We start from the raw sequence: 15,222 nt of genomic DNA, 5'->3' as shown, positions 1-15,222 counted from the left end.
ATGGCATCTAAATTTGCTTTTCAAAGAAAGTACCATTTGACAGATAAAATGTGAACAGGGAGGAGCATCTCTGAAGAAAGGTCGTCTGAAGGTATGCTATGTTTACCACTGTCCCACGTGGCAAGTGGAAGGCATGATTTGTGGCGTACTTGTACATGAGGTAAATTCGTCAAATTGGTGTAAGAAATAAATGTTACAAATGAATTATGACAGCAGCTTTTCATTTGACATTGTACAGACAGATTGCTGTCTAATAGTCAGCATTTTTATTTCAAGTGAGCTTTTTAAATGGCGCTGAGAGAATTTATTTCTGATATGGGAATAAATTTTGCTAATGCAAAATGCTTTATTTCCATGAAAATGCTTTAGGAAAGATAAAACCTAGAACAATGTATTAAAACTTTTTTTTTTAACCAGGAATGAAAACAAAGTAAAAAAGTAAAAGTAAAAAACTGTGAGCTTTAATATGGTCACCGTAGAGCATTTGTGTTTGGGGGGTTCATTTTCTCCGCTCCAAATGCCTCCATGTGCTCCTCCATCATGCTCAATTTCAAATCATGGACTCTTTTTCTTTAGTTGTCATTGTTGTTCTGTGGTGTGTATGTATGTGTATGTGTTTCTAAATATATAACTACACTCTTCTCAGTCTGCAAATTGTTACTTGTGTATATTTTCAGGTATGACCATTTGGTATTGGATAATCAATTGGTAAACTCTTCCCTAGGAAAATTACAGCTTATTTCTATAACTTTAAACTATGGCTAAACTATTGAATTTTGTTTTTTGAAATGAGAATTTTTTAGTGTACAGTGAATGTTTCCTTATATTTGCGTTATATAAAGCTTAAAAAACACCAGTGTATGCTGTCATCTACTAGCAAATGTTGCAACACTGGGTTTGTGTTTTGTGCTTGAAAAAACTCATTGCTTCCTTAGTTGGGAACTACTTAATGAGTCAGACTGGTGATTTGATTGACATCTTATTTAATTCACCTAAAGAGGCCTGTGGATTTAAATTTTCTTAAAATTTACTGTGTGTGTGTGTGTGTGTGTGTGTGTGTGTGTGTGTGTGTGTGTGTCATAATTATGGGACTCAGTTATGGAACTCAACAGACAGCTTATGATATTGGGTTCTCTCTTTCCACTATGTAAGTTCCAGGAATCAAATCAGGTCATCAGCCTTCGTGGAAAGTACCTTTACTCACTGAGCCATCCTGCCAGCCACACACAATTTCAGAGTGGTTGACAAAAACAAAAGAAAGTGACTTTTACATGCAAATAACATCACATTTATAGTTGAGACAATAGGATTTGGCTTGTGAGTGAACCTCAAAGCTGTCATAATGAAATACCACAGCTTAAACAAAGGATATTTATTTCTCAGTTTGGGAAGCAAGGAAGTTCAAGACCAAGGTTGGGATCCACTCAGTTCTTCCAGCAAGCCCTCTTCCTGGCTCACAAACACGGTACTCTTGCTCAGAGAAGCTCCGTAGCCTCTTACTTTTCTTGCAAAGTCATTAATTCCATGAAGATGGATGTAAGCCTTGTGACTCCATGTGAAACTGTCACCTCCCATAGTCTACTTTATTTTTATTTTTCCGTTTTTTTGTTTGTTTTGTTTTGTTTTGTTTTTCAAGACAGGGTTTCCCACAGTCCACTTTACATACCATCTCACTGGTGGTTGGAGTATTTGAATTTGGGCAGAATGCAAACATTCAACAGCTTCAAGTCGTTAAACCAAAACAAGATAAAAAAAATTACAGATTTTACTAAAATGACAGACATTAACTGCTAGACCGAGTCCTTAGGGGTTTCAGAAAGCAAAGGCAAAGCCTAGTGACTTTTCTCTTTTAAATTGTTCTAACCTTCTATGAAAAGCCAGGATATCACTGCTGGTCTTACTGGGTAATACATTTTCTTTTTTTATAAAGCATGATTTCTTTATGTTCAGATAAGCTTAGAAAAATAACTATTTAAGTAAAATGTGACACTAAAATTGTGATCACTCTGCCATCCCCACAGCCCTCATTCCTTCATTCATCAAGTGTATATTCAGTATCTAGCATGAGGGCCCAGGCCAGCCATAATCTCATGACTCTCACAGTCTTTGAAGAATCTCATCAATACCAACTTCAAAAGCCAGATTGTTTCCTTGGGCTGGATTTGAATTTTGCATTCCTTAAAATACATTTACCAAGTAACTTTGTTTTTATATATTCTTTGCTATATAGCGACACTTCCATGAAAATAGCATTCACTAATTTAGAATAGTCATGTGCCCTTGCCTACCTCAAAGAAGAGGGGTAATACCACCCTTGCAGGTGTCCTGAAAGAGAGAATCGAATGGTAAATGGCAAGTGGCCTACACGACAATAGCATATTGAATAAACTCCCCATACACAGTCTAAGACCAATACATGTGGAACTTCTTTTGCAAGAGAAATGGATTATGTAACACTTGTAGGATTTGCCCCTTGGTTACTAAGAAGATAGCCAATGGACAGAAACAAATGAAAATGCTGGGCTCGTCACTGTTACAGTCCGTAAGAGGTCAGTTCCTTTCTTTAAGAAGTGGCTTTGTTTTTGAATAGAAGTGTTATGAAAATTATAAATTAGAAAAGAAGACTGAAACACTACATAGAAAACTAGTGAATATTTGTTGTCTATGCATGAAGACTCTGAAAATTGTTTTTTGGAGACATCCCTGACATTCTTAATGAGAATGCCTTCTTAACATTACTGTATTTCTTTTTGTCGATAGATGTGCAGAGTTATTCTTGCTGGAAACTCAGTGACTGAGCCCAACCAAACTTCTGCTTTCAACTTAACCTATCAGTTTACAAAAATAAAACATTCCGAGGATTTCATTATGTCTTTATTTAAAACTATGTGTTATTCTTTCAGGCTAACTGTAGATACGCCAGGTCCTCGGCTAATGAGCATGGCACCCTAAAAATGTGTAATTCCATTCAGTCTCTGGTGGCATTAGTCATAGTCTTTCACCAATTAAAAAAAATGTTCAAAAATATTCATTTCAACATGATTTTCACCAATAATATGGCTGTGTTTTTCATATAATTACTAAATACTAAGACTGACATGAACAAAAAAGAAAGATGAAAAATCAGAATCAAGCTACTAAAATAAGTGGATTAATTATATAGAGAATGGCTATTTGTATTCAGAATTAAAAACCAGAAGCTAGGATATGTTCACAACCAGATGCTTGAGGAATCCTGAATGTATCAGCAAATGGAGTCAAGCTACTAGAACCAGTTGGGACAATATAAAAGTATACTTCATTCTTTATAACAAATACTCTAAGGCAATATAAAATATATCATAAAACGTTAAAATAGGAATAAATTCATACCTAGTAACACAACTGATCATTTGCAGAGAGAAAAAAAATATCTTTTTGAAGAAAGAATTGGAAATGAGTTTTGTTTTTTTTTTTAATCATCATCTATTCTTCATTCAGCACAGGAAAGGAATGGACACTCATAAAGGTCAAAGAGAAAAGACTGTATTTTGTGAAGCAAACCATTTTACTTTACTTTTCTCCAGCAAACAAGATATTGTGGCAAATAAGCCATATTCACAGTTCAAGATTAATTCAGTGTACCAATCTTCAAGCCATGATACAAAGGAAAGTGGAAAAATATCCAAAAATAACAGTGTAGGTGTGTGCACTTATGCTCAATGTGTGTACAAACTTAGAGTTCACTGCCCTTAGAGGACACAGCGTTACAAAGCAGCCATTACTGGAATGGCCAGTGCTCAGTGGTCTCATGTCTTATTTCTTAAGTTGGTCTTATTCCATTTTTGACTCATCAAAACAATAAGTATTTGTTGTATAAAATGTAAATAATACTCTAGGTCCTGTGTCAGTCAAGACAGGTTAGGTTGTAACAAGCTTACTCTCAGGAGAGTACAGCAAAGAATCTTTTTCTCCCATCACCTCATGTCCAATATGATTACAAGCCATCATTAATTTAGGTTGCTGTAATTAAATACCACAAACTGGGTCCATGTAATAAAAAAAATTTTTTTTTTTTTACTATGGGTGCTATGGGAGCTGGCTTCTACAAGCTTCTTTCCCCACAGGTCCCATGTCTGCTCTCTGGTGGAGGCCTGTTTCCTCATTCATAGACAGCACATTCTCATTGGGTATTTAAGTGAGAGAAGATGCAAGATACCGCCCTGGAGTCATTATTATAAGGGCATAAACTCTATTCATGAAGGCCTCACACTTCTCAGCTAACCCCTTGGAGAGGTGAGGAGGCTTTAAACACATTGACTGAGGGCTGGAACCCACTTAGGGTATGGTAACGTTATTCTGTGCTCACTGCAGTCATTCAGGCTGACAGGAACTCTGCCTCATTGTGTTTTCCCCTCTACATGGCAGAGGAGAGAGCTCAGTGGTCTCATTACTTCTATTGAGGCTTACAGTTCAGAACTACTCATTCGACCTACAAGCAGAAGCAGAAGAATAATTCTCCCTTTGGACGGGGGGGACCTGAGTGTCAGTATGCTGCAGCCATTCATGGCCATCCCCAGGCTTAAACAAAGAAACACTATTCACTTACACAGACCAGTGTTTCATCTTTCCAGATGAAAAAACATTTTGGGCTTTTGGGTGCTTCTTTTTTTTTTTGACTTTTTTTATTTTATTATTAATTACACTTTATTCATTTTGTATCCCCCCATAAGCCCCTCCCTCCTCCCATCCCAATCCCACCCTCCCTCCCCTTTCTGCATGCATGCCACTCCCCAAGTCCACTGATAGGGGAGGTTCTCCTCTTCTTTCTGATCTTAGTCTATCAGTTCTCATCAAAAGTGGCTGCATTGTCCTCTACTGTGGCCTGGTAAGGCTGCTCCCCCCTCAGGGGGAAGTGATCAATGAGCAGGCCAATCAGATTATGTCAGAGGCAGTCCCTCTTCCCATTACTATGTAACCCACTTGGACACTGAACTGCCATGGGCTACACCTGTGCAGGTGTTTCTTTTAAAATCAGCTCCCACATTTCTAAATATTATAGTCATTCTGATTGCATTGGCTTCAATAGTGGGTCCATCTCAGTTTGTGTCCTTCATGGAATCTCCAAAGGTGGTGTTTCAAAATGGGGTCTCTGCAGATATAATGAGCCATGGTGCAGTTATACTAAACTGGGGGAGGTTCCAAGTTCCATATGATTTGTAGCCTTATAAGAAGAAGAGGCTTAGACAGACAGGCAGGCAGGCAGACAAACAGACAGACAGACAGATAGACAGGAAAGGAGGAAGGGAGGGAGAGAGCGAAGAAAGAAAGAAAGAGACAGTCACATCCAATAAAGGTGGTAATTGGAATTATACAGCTGCATGCCACTGCACATCAAGCTTTGCCAGCAACTTCCAGAGACTGGGAGAGGGGGATAGAAGGGATGTGGAAAATAATTCAGTATGCTGTCCTAATTTATCAATTTTAAATATTATTCATGATACTCATGACCTTCACGCTCTTTGATAAAAATCTACCCCATTAATATCAATTATCATCTGTTTCATTGTTTGGCAATGCATGTTGTTTATTGCTGAACCAAGAGATACTTGATGACTTGTTTTCCTTAATTACTCTCTCTTTTTTCCCCTTCAGTATTCTATATGCTTGTTGGTAATTGTTATTTCTTCTAAGATGCTTCTGTAAGTTTCTTCACTCTATTGTGTTTCACAAATGATTGTTGTTCGTGATTTTATGATGATCTGTTTTTTTTTCTTTTTCATATAATTTTTTATTTATTACAACTTATTCACTTTGTATCACACCTGTAATCCCCACCCTCGTCCCCTCCCAATACCCCCTCCCTTCCTCCCTCCTATCCTCCCATCCCCTTTCCCAGTCCACTATTTGGGGAGATCCTCCTCCCCTTCCATCTGACCCTAGCCTATCAGGTCTCATCAGGACTGGCTGCATTGTCTTCTTCTGTGGCCTAGTAAGGCTGCCCCTCCCCGCCTCAGAGGGAGGTGATCAAAGAGCCAGCCACTGAGTTCCTGTCAGAGACAGCCCCTGTTCCCCTTATAGGGAGTGCATTTGGAAACTGAGCTGCCATGGGCTACATCTGTGCAGGGGTTCTAGGTTATCTCCATGAATGGTCCTTGGTTGGAGTATCAGTCTCAGAAAAGACTCCTGTGCCCAGATTTTTTGGTTCTGTTGTTCTCCTTGTGGAGCTCCAGACCCTTCCAGGTCTTTCTATCTCCCCCTTCTTTAATAAGATTCCTTGCACTCTGCCCAAAGTTTGCCTTATGAGTCTCAGTATCTGCTTTAATACCCTGCTGGGTAGAGTCTTTCAGAGGCCCTCTGTGGTAGCTCCTTGTCCTGGTCCCTGTTTTCACCTTCTTCTGATGCCCATCCTGTTTGGATCTGGATTTTTTTTCTTTTCTTTTTCTTTTATTTTTCTTTTTTCTCTGTGTAGCCTTCACTGTTCTAGACTTGCTTTGTGATCTACCCACAGTGATCTGCCTGCCTCTTCCTCTCTGAGTGCTAGGATTAAAGGCGGGTGCCACCATTCCCAGCTCATCTGGGTTTTATTCTTAAGCAGTACTTCTCCTTTTAATTTATTTTTTACTCAAGGTTGTGTATGGCAGAAAAGAAAGTCACACCATTTCCATATTTCTAGCATGGAACCACTTTAACCACTTTCCTGCTCCTAATCTGGAGCTATCCTAATTCAGTCTTCAGGCAGTAAGCCACAGGCTTTCAGTGAGATGAGCAAGGAGACATCTACAGACTTTCAAGAACCTCACTGTTTTTCCTTTCACATTTAACAGTGTCCACAGTATCTGATTTCCAAGATTTTCCAAAGTGTTCCCAAGGACCTTTGCTGGTGTCTCCCTCCTCAGGTACTTTCCTTTCTTAGAAACAAAGAAGGGTGTAACCTTCTCTGCCCTACTAATACTGCCCTCCATCCATCTCCTCTATTTCTGTTGTGCAAAAGTGACATTGCACAGCTATTTCCCGCTGTCTTTTTTGTCCTTATGGGTTAACACACATTCATAATTCTTCTAACTATATTAGTCAGAGCCCAACCAGTAGAATACACCCACTCCGAGCATTCAAAACAAAAGGAAATTTAATGCAAGGAATTAGTTGCTCGGACGCTAGACCTGTGTAGGATCCAGCAGAAGCCTGGTGAAGCAACCCAGAGATTATAGAGCCACAACCCCAGATTGACTAGACAAAGGAAGGGGTATTACAATCATCCCGGTAATTATAGTGGAAATTACAGATGTGAGTGGCTTGTCTAGTGCCTCAGAAGAGAAACAGCCACCAATAGAGCCTCTACCTGAAGCAGACAGGGGAGGGGAGCCTTGGTGTCTTTCTTCTTACCATCTTCAGTTTCCCACCTACCACCTCATTTTCTTGTTGACTCACGGTATCGTGGGAGGCACAGAAGGTTTGCCAGGATCAATCCTTCCACATTAACAGGAAGAAGGAAAAAACATGAGAAAAAGGTCTAAGCAAATAGAACCAGAATATAAATGCTGTCACTTTAAGAAAGCTTTCTTCTATTTATAATTTTCTTCATATATTTTGATAATATTATTTCCACATCAACTCCTCCAAGATCCTTTCTATCCCCTTCCCATCCAAGTTCATATTCTTTTTCTCTGCCTTTATCTTTCTGTCAAATAAAAAGAAGACTAATACAAACAAGCAAAAACAAAACAAAACAAAACAAAACTACACACAAAAACATGAAGTCTGTTCTGTGCTGGCCAACTGTTTCTGTGCATGGTGTCTGCCCTAGAGTGTGGTTGATGTACCCAGTGACACTCGACTGGGGAAAAAATGATTTTTTTTTTCTTTCTTGGAAGGTGTCGGTTATAAATGCTTTCTTGGTTAAAGGTAGGCTTCATGTCTACTTTCCCTTCTCCTTGCTGGGATTTTGTACATTTTGAACCTGTGTAGATCTGTGTACATTTTGAATCTGTGTAAGGCCCTGTTATTGAAGAACAGCTCACTTATGCCATTAAACATGGAGAACTCAAGCTGGTGTGCAACTGAAAGTTTAACTCCTACTGACTAACATTCATGGTGCCAGAGGTTATACTGCGTGCCTCCAAAGGAGAAATAATCACCAATATCACCCAGCTACAAATCCTGTGGCCTACATTAGCAACCTGCATGCAAGACATACTGGTGCAATCATGACACAAATGTTATGGGTGTAACCAATCACCTTTTGTTTGGACTTACGGCACTCCTCAAGATGGAGCCAGATGGATTCCATACATGACACTGCTAAAATGATCAACAACTGAGACTAGATAAGTCATGGTCCCTCAGGGGAAATGTACTACTATTGTTCTGATAAAGGAACATACCAATAAAATGACTGCTAATGACACATTTCTATGCCCATAAATCACAGTATTACTCAACCCTCATCAGAGAAGCTTATTCCTAGATTAGATGGTAATTAACACGGAGACCTGCAACCGGACAATGCGTAGTGAGCGACTTTAGAACACTCAGCCATAAATGGGATTATCTTCACCAAACTCTCCCCCTTAAGGATCAGGGATCTGTACGTGAGAGGAGGCAGAAAGATTGTAAGAACCAGAGGTGGTGGATGACTGTAAGGAAGCAGTGTCGTCGAGACACAACAGGACAGATGCACACGTGAACACGGAGACCATGACAGCATGAGAGCCACACAGGTTCATTTACTAAGCTTTGAGAAAGGCTGAAATAAGCATGCCTTTCCAGTTCAGCACTGAGCCACAACTCACACTGCATCTAAAAAGATGACACTTAATAACGCCTTCATGCAGAGATAGTCAGGCATTGTGCTACTTCCCTTCCAGAGAAAACAGCTTATTCTGCTCGAGGATGGCTCCAGGGATAGGCTTTTGTGATCAGGGGTTTCCTGTTTCATTTATCGGAGAATACTTACTAAGATAGTGAGCACATTACAGTTACATTATAGAGTCAAGGTCTCTTTCTAGATGGGCTTTTACAGTGACTTATAATTTTGTTTATACTCAAATATAACACTATAAAATTGTGTTTAAATTCACCCACTAAGACCATGACTACACATAGTAGAGAAGTCCATTCACTTGTAAGACTAGAAAGATTAATGGGTCATAGCTTTATATTCCCCTGGGGATAAAACAGAGACATGGGTGGGGAAGAGGGAGGGTGGGATTGGGAGGGGGGAGGGAGGGAAGTACAGGGGGGATACAAAATGAATACACTGTAATCAATAAAAATTAAAAAATAGAATAATCTGTAATAATTCTTTTCCCTCTCTTCCTTCAGAGTTCCTTTTTGTGACTAGGCTTCATCTGAGGCAGTAGGTCCCTGTGGCTTCCAGATCATATCCTTCTTCTGCTCTAGAACAAGGCTGTCTGGATTTGAACCCTCACTCCTTCATTCATTATCTGTTTGGTTTCATTAAGCTAATGAATTTCCCTGATCCCCAGCTTCCTTTTCTCTAAGAGGAAAAAAGTGGTATCCACATCATTCTGGAAATAAATGAGCTACATGCAAAGGCACACAAACAGGCGTGGACACAGAGTAGCACATACACACACAGAGAAAGGGAAACTCTGAAGATAAATGGAGTTTTTAAGGTAGCCAAGGAAACATAAGGCAATATACAAAGTATAGGAGAAGGGAAATGTTTAATATGGAGTCAAGTGGTTTCAAGTTGCAAGCCGGAAAAAGTGTGTTATAGGAACACTCCATTTAAACCCTTCCACAGAAGGTGTTTGCAAGCAGAGAACCCTCCTGGGTCTGAGGGCAGGAGAGCATTGGTTTTGTGCATATGTTCCTACTGACGTCAGCCCGCACATTCCACACATCATCATAACTGTGCGCTGACATTATTACATATCCCCAATGATTATCGCAGTGCCTGACCCCCAGGAGGTGTCCAGTGAATGGTGTTGAATGCAAGAATAAAACAGTATTCATTAATAATCAGAAACAACACTGCCAGCTATGTGACCAATCTGGAACATGTGGACAGTTAATAATAGGCAGGTGTATTGTCCTTGTTGAAAAATATAAGATTTTATGGAAGAGGCAGGAAGTGAAAATCTATTGAAATAAAAGAAGGAACAGCGTGGTGGTCAGGAACATCTCAGCCTATGGTAGAGCCACAGACATTAAAGTGAGGTGGGGAGGTTTCCTTTGGGTATGTTCAGATGAGAAGTAGGTAGAGGAAGTCAGGAGACCAGAGGTGCCAAAGGAGCACAAGAAACAAGCTCTGAAATGGGAGGCAAAATGTGGGCCTTCACCCGGAACACCACCATACAATGAAAGTAAACTGCAGGACTCATGCGTGATTTTCAAGTTTCCTAAGATTCACATTTGAAGAAAACAACAACAAAAGATAAAGTTAATATTAATAATACATCTTATCAAACTCATGTTTAAAACATTGCCTCAGTAACACATCTATAGAAATATCCCTAATGAAATGTTTTCCACTTCTTTTCTGCTCTAGTTCATTAAATCTGAAACCCATTTCACACTTAGATTCACATCTCAGTATTGATTAGCCAACTACATTTCAATAGCCACATGAGGCTTGTGGCTCCTGGATTCCCATAGCACAGTATGGAATTAGGAACAATAGGAATAAAAAGCCCTTTTAGGGTGCTAAGGACAACTATCCAATGATTCCCTTCCTAAGAACATAGTCTCTTTGAATAAATTGGCAGCAGCAAATAAGCAGGGTTCAAGGTGACGTGGGGGTGGGGAGAATAGTGCATATGTTTTGTAGGTTTATGTCTTGTTTTGATGCCAATTGCTGTTAACACCATGAGCAACAGTTACCCAAAGAAGAAAGGGCTTATTTGGCTTACAGGTTAAAGCTGGTCACAGAGTAGGAACTCAAGACAAGTTCTTGGAGCCGGGAACTGTAATAGAGACAATGGAAGAAGGCTGCTTATTGGCTTACTGCTTCTGGCTTGCTCTTCTTCATCTCTTATACATCCCAGGCCCACCTGCCTTGGGATAGCATTGCTTACAAAGGACTAGGTCCTCCTACATCAGTCAGAAATTAAGAGAATGCCCCTCAGACTTTCAGTCTGACAGAAAGGGTCCCCCAAGCAAAGGTCTATCTTCCCAGGTGACTCTAGTTTGTGTCAAGTTAACAAAAAACTAACCAGAACAATTTGTGTCTAAAAAAAAAAAAATCAGTATTCAAAAGCTGTAAGAATTTGTGGACATCATTTATTTCAATTACTGCTTTAGGTGCTTCTTCTTCTTCTTCTTCTTCTTCTTCTTCTTCTTCTTCTTCTTCTTTCTCCTCCTCCCCCTCCTCCTCCTCCTCTTCCTTCTCCCCCTCCTTCTTTTCCTCCTCTTCTCTTCCTCATCTTTCTTCTTTCTCCTTCTCCTTCTCTCCTTCTCCTTCGTCTCATTTTCCTTCTCTTTCTTTTTTTTCCTTCTTCTCCTTTTCCTCCTCCTCCTCCTCCATCTTCCCTTTTTCATTCTAAGTCATTCATCATTTCTACTACATTTTGGTTTTGAATTGGAGGAAAATAAAATGTGAACTGAATCAATTGCCCCCATTTTAGCAGAAACTGATTATTTCAAGGCTCTGGTTGTCTAAGAACTAGATGTGTTCTGGTGGGGGGCTGGGAAAGGAGAGACAGGAAGAGGCAATTTCACACCTTGCAGCCATATAGCTATAGACTGTTGGAGAATGGGCAGGCCAATGCTTGGCCTTCATCCTTCCTCCCATTGGATCTTGCACTTCTCACACCTCTCTTGAAGCATATTAACCACTGAACAAATTCGCAACACTCGCACGGGTAGAAAACACGTGCTGTTATATACATGCTTCTGGGGCTTTTACTCAAGCAGTTGAGATTGATTTATACAGTATCATTGGCTCCTCTCAAACCCCAGACATACTTACTCAGAACCCTAGGGGTAGTGCCCACTATTCTTGTTCACCAGGCTCCCGCCAGACTGGTCACTGGGTCAGCCCTTGGGAACACTGCAGAATTCTTTTTCTAAAAAGTGTTGCTCCTTTCATTCATTTGTGCTCTCACTCATTTCATTTCTGTTCATGCTGTCATTAAGTGAGCAGAAGTGGAAGGGAAAAAGCTCGCCTTGCAGAACTGGTCCTATGGCTTGTGAGATGATATGGAAACATCCGTTTCTAGGGCCAGAAGTTATGCATTTTGTCCTACTGAGTGGAGTCAAAGGGGCAAAGTGAAACGCTGGAGGTTAGAAGAGCAGCTAGTATCAGCTGCTCCAGAAGGAAGGGGCTGAATCTGGTGGGTAAACACGATTTAGGGAGAGAGACTCATCACAAACTTTATTAAAAATGAAACCTGAGGCTGGGCAGTGCTGAGACATTGCCTCATGGGGAGTTTAGCAGAGAACAGCCCATTCACCAGAGAGGAGGGGAAAACAGACATGAACTTTAAAGGAAGCAATTTAGAGGTTGGAGAAGGGGCCTTGAGTCGCCACTGGAGCCAGCAGAACAGTGGGGTGGAAAGGAGGAACACACACACACACACACCCATACACAGTTCCTTTGTATGCGATGGAATTGTTTTAAAATAAAAGTGGTGGGAGAGTTAGAATGGGGTATCCAATAGAGCTACCACAGCCCAAAACATAAACATTGCTGGGGAGGTGATTTTAATGTGTTAGTGACCTACCAAGGATATAAAACATTGAGTGTGTATTCTAGGCTAGACCATGGTAATAGCTGACTTCTCACTATAGATAGATATGTAAGGTTAGACCACTGCTGTTGCTTCCTTCTAACCATGGGAATTATGTGTCTGAATTACGAAGACTAGGTCCACATTTATATAAATCATATTTTATTGATAGTTTGTCATGTTGCTAGGTCAATTCAGGGCCTGCTAATGGTATGAAGTGATGACAGTAGTCAGTCAATATGGCTTGGTTTTGGAAGCTGTAGCAGGGTGCTGTGGTTTGGGTCTGGAATGTCCCACAGAAGCTGGTGATGCTATTTGGAAGGGATGGAAACGTTAGGAAGTGGGGCCTTTTGGGGGAAAGGTCATTGGCGGTGTCCCTTTGAAAAGCGTCTATGGCCTCTACTCTTCCTAGCCCTGTCCCTCTGCCACTCTTGAGTGGAGAAGCTCTGCTTTCCTAGATACCTTCTTCCCTGGTGACAGCCTTGCCTTGACTCCAAAGTGATGGGGACAGTGGGTAAGATCTCTGACACAATGAACCAATACCAATGCCATCTTCTTCTTTGTTTTCTCCTCAGGTATTTTGCCCAACCAATGGAAGTAACCTATGTAATTTCTATGAGACTGGTTTTATTTAGCTAAAATGCTTTTTTTTCATATTTCCCAAGGCAAAGCAAGATCATGCTGGATTGTGGGGAGCCCTGCAACTGTATTGACTATACCATCAATAAATATTTGTTAATAGTCAGTTTTAAAAGGTACAGAAGATGGAAGTGCAGATAATGGGAGAGGAAAATGGACCAATCTGCATTGCTCGCCTTATCACAAAGCTGCATGAATGCATTTTAACTAAACATATTCTTTAACATGCCATTTGTGGTGCCAGGGAGATGGCTCAGTGGACCAAGCTCCTGTTAAACAGGTGAGGTCTGGAGCACAGATCTCTTGAACTCGTGTTAATGCTGGACAGGTTTGGGGGCTGCCTGTAATCTTAGAGCTTGGGAAGCATGGGCAGGTTCTCAGGCATGGTGGCTAGCTAGAGTAGCTGGAATTGGTGAGCACCGGGTTCACAGAGAGACCCTCTATTAACTACATGGAGAGAGATTGAGGAAGACACACACATCAACTTTGTGCCTTCACACACACACTCACGCACACCTTCCAAAGAAGAAATATGTGCTCCATTCATGCGTACATCACTCTACATATCTACAAATATGTAGGCACCCAAGGATGCCATCTGTCTCCAACCCAGAGCATTATTTCAAATTCATCATCATCTATGGATTCGTGGAAAACTTTAAAAGATCTCACAGTTTTAAAGGGCGTGATATAACCTAAGAATGACCTGAAAACTAAAAGAATATATAAAAAATCTTATTTTACACATCATTGCAAAATACTGCATGTCTACATTCTCAGTTTGTATATCTCTCTGGAGGAAGGCAATGGATTTGGGGTTGATAGACCATGAAGAGATGTCATTAAAATGATGTCTGGGATTTTCACTTTGACAGTATTCTCCTTCTCTTTAGGACTGCATGGGTTGTATCCAAACTCCAGAGAGCTCAGAAGGACCCACAGAAGGAAGTCTTGGCACTTTACTCTCCTCACATTTTAGTGGTCCTAAAATGTGTTGAGCATATAAACTTAAGCAGTAGGCTGTGTTGGTGCAAATAGCTGCCTTTCCCATGTGGACGACTCCCCATTTGTTGGCATTTGCTACTTCTGAACTGTGTGATTATTTCTCCAGTGGACAAGGATTGATGAGGAGGACAAAGTGGACACAAAAGATGGATGCACTGTGGGGGACCAGTCTGAAAGATCTTCTGAAGAACTATGGACAAAAAATTGGCTTTCAGTCTTATTAATAAGGAGAAAATTCTTGCTTAACAACAAATTTAAATCACTTCCCCATTTCCACTGTAATTGATTCACTTTATAGCATTAAAGTGTTTCTAAATATACCTATTATCTATCATCTACCTATCAATCAACTTTTCTATCTAATACAATTATTTTTTAATTACTTTTTAGGAAAACATGCCTTTTTAAATGAAATACATTGTGTAATATTCATAAAATAATCTCATTAATTTGGGCTTAGCTAAATTTTTTAACTAAGTCCACTAATATCACAGTGGCTATTACACTTAACTAATTATCCTTAGAAGAGTCCTTCTTTACTGTTAAAATGTGTTCTTGATACTTCTTACCTCTTTTCTTTGCTAAACCTCAAAGGTATCTAGGTCAGCTCCAGGAAAAAAAAATCTGCCTCTTACTAAAAATGAAATTATTCTTTCAGGTATGCCTGTTTCTTAGTGGCCTTCACAAAAAGCAAGTGCCTTTCTTAAAAGGGCTGGACTCTTCCTTGCATGTGCCACCATAAGGCAGTAAAGCAGACTTTGAGAAAGTTGTGGGGAGGGCCGCAGAATATATGATCTGAAAGGGGAAGGAGGAGGGAGGAGAGGTCCAGACAGGAAGGGTGGGCACAAGACAATAGATGAATGAGTAAGGAGGGCGTATGGCACTTGATGTGTGGACTTTTCTT

General features: G+C 40.3%; 1 protein-coding gene across 3 annotated transcripts in view; it reads left to right on the top strand.

Moving 5' to 3' along the window:
* Positions 1–15,222, top strand: part of Slc25a21 (solute carrier family 25 member 21) — a 532,806-nt gene that overhangs the window by 315,436 nt on the left and 202,148 nt on the right. The gene's annotated exons all lie outside the window — the stretch shown is intronic.

Source organism: Psammomys obesus, unplaced genomic scaffold (genome assembly GCF_907164565.1).
Source record: "Psammomys obesus unplaced genomic scaffold, mPsaObe1.curated_primary_1811, whole genome shotgun sequence".
NCBI lineage: Eukaryota > Metazoa > Chordata > Mammalia > Rodentia > Muridae > Psammomys > Psammomys obesus.
This window is presented reverse-complemented; position numbering and strand designations above follow the sequence as displayed.